The sequence below is a fragment of the Biomphalaria glabrata genome, chromosome 4, assembly GCF_947242115.1.
Source record: "Biomphalaria glabrata chromosome 4, xgBioGlab47.1, whole genome shotgun sequence".
In the NCBI taxonomy this organism is placed as follows: domain Eukaryota; kingdom Metazoa; phylum Mollusca; class Gastropoda; family Planorbidae; genus Biomphalaria; species Biomphalaria glabrata.
In genome coordinates this window covers 32,523,214-32,531,754 of record NC_074714.1, presented here as the reverse complement: position 1 = coordinate 32,531,754, position 8,541 = coordinate 32,523,214, and the positions used below count along the sequence as shown (strand labels likewise).

Here is an 8,541-nt window from a genome sequence, read left to right as displayed (position 1 = left end):
TGGCTACATTAATAAATCTTTGGCTCAATCTATATAAGATGAGGGTAGAACGCTGAGACCCCAAGAAAGATTTCTTCATTAAGCAGGCAAAGCTAAAACTTTCTATCTTATCAACCGCCTGTAACTTTTTTTAGACAACCGTGGTAGGTTGTTCTTGTTTATAATTATATAAATATAAATTATTTATATGTGTTTTTGTTTTGTGCCTTCATTAATATTAAGTACCATCTTAACCTATCTCTTAGTCTGTTGGACCGTTGGGGCACCACACAAGATTTGTAGATCGTCCTCCTCCATTCCTCACTGTTTTTTGACCTACATAGAGCCTCTTTCAATGGCAGGCCCGTCCATTCTTTTATGTTGTCTTCACATCGCTTTCTCTGTCCCTCCTTCTTTTTCCTGGTACTGTTTCACAACAACCTTGTAATATGGCCATAGAGTTTAGAGAGTTTTAGTTTGAGTTTTTTGACAGTTAGCGAACAAACCGATACAGTAAATCATTTTCATAACAAGGTTTTTTGTTTTTTTTAAATTTCATCTGCACTTGAAATTAAATAAATAGATCTATAAAAGCTATTTGTAATTCAAAGTCCAAGATATGCGATAAATTTAATATTTAATAAATTAAAAAACGCAAACTTGAGAATGCCTTTCAACCTTACTATGACATCCCATATTTTTTATAAATTCGATCAAGATCAACGATTAAACTTAAAACCATTTAGTATAAAATGACAATGATAATGACAATAAGACTATACAATTCAGCAGAAGTAGCAGGTAACAATTTCATCTGTACACAATGCTCAAAGTACCGTGTATTTTACACCATGAGTACACACACTCACATACAAACGTAGGCTTACACACATCTATTTATGTCCTACACACATCTATTTATGGCCTACTTGTCAATAGCAGTACGAAAAAACAATGCATTGTTAAAGCAATGTACAAGTAACAATGCATAATAAATATTCTGTATGACAAAACGTGCAATTTTGTCAAGAATTTTGAGGTAGTACTTAGGTAGAGGCACATTTATTTAAAGGCGAGAAGCTAAAAATCAATAAAATTCCTGACCTGACCTGTTAAACTCTATGACCTGTTAAACTCTATGACCAGTTAAACCAGTGTTTCTCAAACTGTGTGCCGCGGCACACTAGTGTGCCGCCGAAGATTTGCAGGTGTGCCGCGGGAGTTTTCAGAACGCCACACGTGCAGCGTTACACAGGTCTGCCTACTATTAAATGTTTATTTTACATTGCGACGACATCCCCACTTGCAACGACCAGTAATAGTAGTGGATCGCTCCATAGTGACGGAAAGGGGTGTTAGCTCTTCAGGTTATGGAATTGTCCACTATACATATATCATTATAATGACTCAAATGTAGGCCGCCTTAGCAGACGCACAGCAGTTCTTGAATTGGTAACCTTAATAATAAGCGATGTGTTTCGTGTAAATTGTTTAGGTGTATGCTGATAATAACAAATTATTACTAAGCCTTATTCATTGTTATCCATGGAGAAATACGTTAGTAAGAATGAAACTGCGGAAGTGTTCAATGAAAAGCAAGGAACCAAACGAAGGTACAAAGAAGATTACATTGGATATGGTTTCATATCTTCTGGACCTGAAGATGCTGCATTGCCATTCTGTCTGATCTGCAATGCCATTCTGTCGAATAAGGCGCTTGTTTCAAGCAAATTGAAGAGACACTTGGAAACAAAACATCCAGCTGTAAAAGCGCAACCGAAGGAATACTTCGAAAACATCAGGGCTTAACAAAATAGACAAGCTTAGAAACTTACGAACTACCTAAAGCTGCCAGAAAAGGGATTAATAGCAAGTTATAAGGTTGCTCAGTTATTAGTAAAACGCAAGAAAGCACACACAGAGGCTGAATCAGTCATTGCACCAGCTTTAGCAATAGTTGTTGAAACTATCTTTGGACCAGATGCCGCCAAAAAAAGTTTAAAAAGTTCCTTTTTCAAATGGTACTATCTTGCGCAAAATTGAAGACTTATCGTCAGATTTACAAGTTCAAATCTGCGAACACTTTGACGTGACTGACGATGAAGTGTCTCTGCTGTGGTCTCTTCAAGTTGATGAATCCACTAATGTTAGTGGCAAAGCCCAGCTGCTAGCTTTTATTCGGTTCATAAAGGATGAAAAATGTGTCAACGAATTCTTATTTTGCAAAGACTTACCAACTACGACCAAAGGCGAAGATATTTTTAAGTGGTGAACGAAAACATTTTGCTATTCAAAGTACAGTGGAGAAAAACTTTGTAAGCGTTTGCACCGTTGGCTGTCCTTCCATGCAGGGAAATAGAAAGGGATTCGTCACTCTTGTGCGTCAAGAAAATCCAAATGTATTAGTTGTTCACTGCATGATCCACAGAGAAGCTCTTGCCTTCAAGTCTTTGCCGAAAGATTTGATGTCTGTTCTGGATCAAGTGATTGAAGTTGTAAACTTCCTCAAATCTCGACCGCTTGTATCCCGACTTTTCTCCGGGCTTTGTGAAGCAATGGATTCAGACTACAAATATCTCCAGTATTACACCAACATGTGTTGGCTCTCCAGGGAAAAATTGTTAAAGCGTGTCATCCAACTCAAGGCTGAGCTGGTTTCATTCTTGGAGGCTGAAAAAAAAGACTTTGGATTTTCTATTCATGACCTGATCTGGTGGGTTAAGGTGACATTTCTCTCTGATTTATTTGACAAATTAAATTCATTGAATTTAAGTCTTCAAGGACCATCGGAAACCATCATCATTGCATCCTCAAAACTGAAGTCATTTGGTGAAAAGTTGTCTTTGTGGCAAAGTAAGATCAAGAAAGGACTGCTTTCCTACTTACAACGAATGTGCTTCAAATAAAGAAATCACCCCCGAAATTCTGGACACTTTGAAACACCTGCAGTCAATATTGCAGCATTACTTTCCAACAGTTGGAAGTAATGAATATGAATGGGTCAGCTATCCATTTGGAAACAATGAAGCTACAAATCTTACAACTGAAGAAGAAGAGCAGCTCATTGATTTAAAAAACGATGCAGTTCTTAAGTCAAATTTTGCCGAGAAAGCTTGGATGTGATTTGGATTTCAATCAACAAGTTATATCCTGCAATCAGTTTAAAAGCAATCAAAATAATTCTTCCATTTGCATCTTCATGGTTTTACGAGTTTGGATTTTCAGCACTGACTGAAATCAAATCTAAGAAAAGAGAGACTTCTTACAATAGTCGATGACATGCGAGTTTGTTTGTCGACTTTGGAGCCTCAAAAACAGGCACACCCTTCACATTAAATGTAATACTTAAAAACACGTAAAATCTTTTTTTCTTTTTATTATAAAACAACTGTTGCTCTTCGTGGTGTGCCGCGAAATTTTTGTAGTTTGTTTACTGTGACGGCAGCCAAAAAAGTTTGAGAAACACTGAGTTAAACTCTATGACCAGTTGAACTCTATGACCTATTAAACTCTATGCTACTTGTAAGTCTAATGGAAATGAACAACGTGTATTTTACCTTGTGACGTTTACACTTCTGCTAAATGTTAGCACCGACCTATACAACACGGTGTCATCGCCATCTGGAGCAATTCTTTCAAGTGATAGATTTCAAGCTGCACGTGCAGCAACAATTGCTCACTTTGACCTAAAGCCTAGACACACACATACACACACACACACACATATAGTAATAAAAAATGTAAATTTATTTTTGGGTGGTACATTCCTTTGAACAATTTAGAAACTTTCAAAACATTTTACAAAAATATCTTACGATTTTGTCATTAATGCCAAAATTATTTTTTTTTAATTGTAAAAAAATTGGGAGTTTTATGAAACATTTAGAACACAGAATCTTCTACTTTATAGTTTTTAAAGATCTGGTTGCACTATTTAAGAAATCAAACACAGTAACAAATAACAGAAAGCGATATGGATCAACGCGTGGGCAATATAAGGATACATTTATAAATAAAAACGTAGAAATCTGGCCAGGTTTTGAAAGAAATAAATCAAAAGTCGAAGATGCCATATTGTAAGATCCCTGTGACCAACAAAATAATAATACCAATGACTTGGTGGTACAAGCCAAAGAAATGAAAACTCTTGAGTTGAGACTATGTTGAAATGTGAAGAGAAAGTATCGCACGCCTTTGAAAGAAATAACTAATCAACACTTTTTATATTCTGCACACCGGAAGCAATAATAAAACCCAGCGTGTACAGCGTGTATCTGCTAAAGATGGGAACCTTCAATTATTTAAAAAAAAAAAAAACTTTTCAACTCGACAGCGGATTTTACTTTCTTACTATGGACTAAAACGTAGAGAGCATGGGCGTAGCCAGGATTTTTTTTCGGGGGGGGGGGAACCCCCCCCCCCCCGGTCCGCGAAAAAAAAAATTATATGTATTTATGTGTGTGTGTGTGTGTGTGTATGTGTGTACATAATCTTTATTACATTCTGACCCATCATTCTTTCGGAAGACGTTTATTGTGCCCTAGAATAGGTTCTTCCATGAGTTAGTGAAAAATTGTAGATTCCCCGACATTACTAGCAAAGGGGTCTGGGGGAGCGCTAGGAGCTCTCCCAGCGCGGGGCGAAGCCCCGCCGCCAAGCACTATTTCTAATATTGAAAACCAACAAAATGCGTATTCTGAGGTATCTACAGTGCATTTTCCTGCTATTAAAAAGTTTTATTTCAAAAACCTAATGTGTTATTCTTACTGACTTAGACCCTCCCTCGTCGTTCGGCGCATTTGCCATCAAGCTGTTTTCCTAAAATTATGGACTCCCCGCCATTACTAGCAAGGGGGTGTGGGGGAGCGCCAGGAGCTCCCCAGCGCGGGGCGAAGCCCCGCCGCCAAGCACTATTTCTGGTATTGAAAGCCAATAAAATGCATATTCTGAGGTATCTACAGTCCATTTTAATGCTATTAAAAAGTTTTATTTCAAAAACCTAATGTGCTATTCTTACTGACTTAGACCCTCCCACGCCGTTCGGAGCATTTGGCGTCAAGCAGTTTCCATAAAAATCTGTCACTGGTAATGTCTGAAGCCTCTTCCAACCTACCACGAGGACCTCCATGAATGAGTGGCGTCAAGTTGTACTAGGATATCATTGCAACTCTTCTTATGCGTAATTCATTTTGTCGGAGAACATGTCCCGCAAACCTCATGCGTCGTTCTCTCACAATCTTACTAAGGGGTCGACTCCCAGTTCGGCATAGGATTTCCTTGATTTAGATCCGATCTCTATAACTGACTCCTGAAATCTGTCTTAGCCATCTTTGTTGAGCTATATTTAGTGTTTTTCGATTTCGGAATATGACTATTCACTGCAGTTTATTAATGGAGCCCTGGCACTGGTAAAAATGTGTAACCTCTCTTGAATACGCTCTTGGAATTAAGTGACTATAGTTTGCTTTAGATTTTATATCGAAAAGAGAAGTTTTATCGTCAAAATCTTCTGTTGGGGGTTTTCCACCTTAAAATGCTCTGTAGGGGGATCTTAGACTCAAAACCATCTGGAGGGGTTTTAAACATTTTAAAAAAAAAGCCATCTGTAGAAGAAACTTAAAAACCCCGATTGGCTTGGCTACGCTCAAATAATTTTAGTGTGTAGTTTGCTTTTTTTTTATATTGAAGATGTATTTTTAGCACCAAACCCCTCTAAATGGGGGTTTAAACTCAAAACCCCTTTCGGCAACGCTCATAGCATTTTGAGTGAGTAATTTGCTTTTTTTCTTACACTGAAGATGGCGGGGGGTTTAAACTCAAAACCCCTTTCACTACGCTTATAGATTTTAGAGTGAGTAATTTGCTTTTATTTATATTGAAGAGGTACTTTTTAGCTTCAAACTCCACTGGAGGGGAGTTTAAACTCAAAACCCCATAGACTACACTCATAACATTTTAGTGTATAATTTGCTTTTTTTTATTATTAAAAAGAGGTATTTTTTTACCTTCAAACTCCACTGAAGTGGGGTTTAAACTCAAAACTGAGTCAAAACCCATTTAGCTATACTCATAACATTTTGAGTGCGTAATTAGCTCTTTTTATATTAAAGAGGGGGTTTATCGTAAATTTTAGACGGGGTTTTAAAATCAAAATCTTCCTTAACTGTGCTCTTGGAATTAGGGGATTTTCGTTTGAATTTTTTTTTGTTTTGTTCTATAGAAGAGGGGGAGTTAACTGCAAAAACCCCAGGTAGGGGGTTTAAAACTCAAAACCCCTGGTAGGGGGTTTTAAACTCAAAACCCCTAGTAGGGTTTTTTTAACTCGAACCGCTCTGGTAGGGGTCTTAAACTCGAACCCCCCCTGGTAGGGGTTTTTAAACTCGAACCCCCCTGGTAGGGGTTTTTAAACTCGAACCCCCCTGGTAGGGGGTTTTAAACTCAAAACCCCTTTGGTTGTGCTAGGGCAAGTGATGGTTTAGTATTTATATCTCACCTAAAATAAACAAAATCAAAGCAAACAATCAGTCACTAAATTCCGACTCCCCCCCCCCCCAGGGGGGGATTTCATTTCGGGGGGGGGGGGGTTTGAACCCCAAGAACCCCCCCCTGGCTACGCCCATGGTAGAGAGTATGATGTCTTGTGATGTAATTGTGAACTAGAAATAGTTCTGTGACTGTCTATCTAGTCTTCATTAAACTTCTGTTCCAGTAATTCGGACGCACATTTGTAAATGCTCATGTAACTCGTGATACTAAGTTTAATGCACGTGCATGTTTATGTTGGACTCATCTACAAATGTTCTACAGCACAATGGGGAATTCCATCCTATCTCCAAGACTGGATGTTCTCTGACTCAAACAAAAGGAGGTCTCACACAACTATAGATCTAAAACCAGCTACAACATTTATAACAACAAAGATTATTTACTTGCTATGAAACAAAGGTGTGTTCGTTAGGGAATTTACAAAGTAGACAATGTATGTTGCAGTTGTGGCTTTTTAAAGAGGATCTCATCATAATTTGTACAAATGATCATTGCTAGAACTGTGGAAAATCTGGAAGAGTAACATCAGCTTCCCAGTCAAATTAAAACTGTGTTCTTCGCAAGTGGTCTCAGTACTCTTGTGTGGTTGTGAAAGTTGTACACTTAACGCTGAGGCTGAAAGAGGAATCCAAGCCTTTGAGAGTAAAGGCTACAGAAAAAATGCTGGGCATCAGATACCAGGAAAAGAAAACAAATGAGTTTGTTGTTTTACAATTCAACACTTTGGCTGGCAATATGGAAGAACTCCTCAATACTATGAAGAGAAGAAAGTTGAGATGGTTTGGTCATATTGTAAAACATGACTCACTATCAAAAGTCTTTTTCAAGGTACAATAGAGCACGAAGGGTCGTCGAAAGAACAACTGTCTAGATAACGTAAAACAATGGACCGGCCTCTCTCTTGCTATCCTGCTGACCGCTGCTGACCGTGAAAAGGGATTCGGTTTGGGGAGTCGGGAATTCAACGATTTTGTAGATCCTAGACTGAGGCTGAAAATGCAAGTTTTAAATGACTAGATAAATCTATATTTAGAATTTAGCTTTTAGAATAGTTCTCTAGCTTTTGTCTATATTTATATTCTAGAGAATAGATCTAGATGTAGACCTAGAATAGAATCAGATCTTGCTCACATGATGAATGTATAGATCTAGATGTGGAACAGACACTCAAAGTGAGCTGTGTATCGGCTATAAAAAGTCTATAAAAAGAGACTTAACAATGTAGATAGCGTCACCCTCGGGTGATTAGATCTAGATTATTTATGATGTACTTCGTTAGGATTATTAAAAATTAGATCTACTTTTTTATTTATAAAAAGGAAATTGAAGAACAGCGGCAAAGACTTATGGGAACTGCAGCGAATACAGAAAGTAACTTTTGAACTGGTGAGCATTAAAATAAGGGAAATAATAATACAAAAACAGCAAAAATAATAATTTCAACATGGTAAACATGGCCTAGATTCATGAAATAATAATACTTTCATAGAGTTGGGCAACTTTTTTTTTGAGGGTCTTAAGTTTGTTTTAGGGCTACGGTTCTAGTTAGTACCCAAGGAACATTTATGCCAAGTTTTATCAGGAATGGTCAAACGGTTTTGATTTCTATGCGGGACATACATACATACGCCTTACTTTCTACTTTAAAGTATAATTAAGTATATATATATATATATATATATATATATATATATATATATATATATATATATATATAATTAAGTAAATATATATATTATAAGGCTTGTCTTTGAGTCTGAAGATTAGTAAATATAGTAGTTTTATATATATATATATACCCCATAATACAATTTTTGGTTCCTTGTATCTACTAATGGAACCGCTGATTCTACAAGAACACAAACAAACCACAAACTTCTTTGACCCTTGAATTTCATTAGTGCACACAATCATAACACATTTCCCTCATTCCCAACTACTAACTTATAGGCCGCCCACACTTTGTTTTTGCATTCCGCACAGTTTTAAGCAAAGCTCATCCTTTTTTTTTGAATC

The 8,541-nt window shown here is 37.2% G+C and overlaps 1 long non-coding RNA gene across 1 annotated transcript; it reads right to left on the bottom strand.

Annotated features, from left to right (window-relative positions):
• Positions 1-426: 426 nt before the first annotated feature.
• LOC129926038 (uncharacterized) lies at positions 427-8,161 on the bottom strand. The gene is made up of 3 exons (XR_008777723.1): positions 7,657-8,161; positions 3,481-3,672; positions 427-1,105 (listed from the first exon to the last, which is right to left on the bottom strand). It is a non-coding gene; the product is annotated as an uncharacterized LOC129926038 (long non-coding RNA).
• Positions 8,162-8,541: the final 380 nt, after the last annotated feature.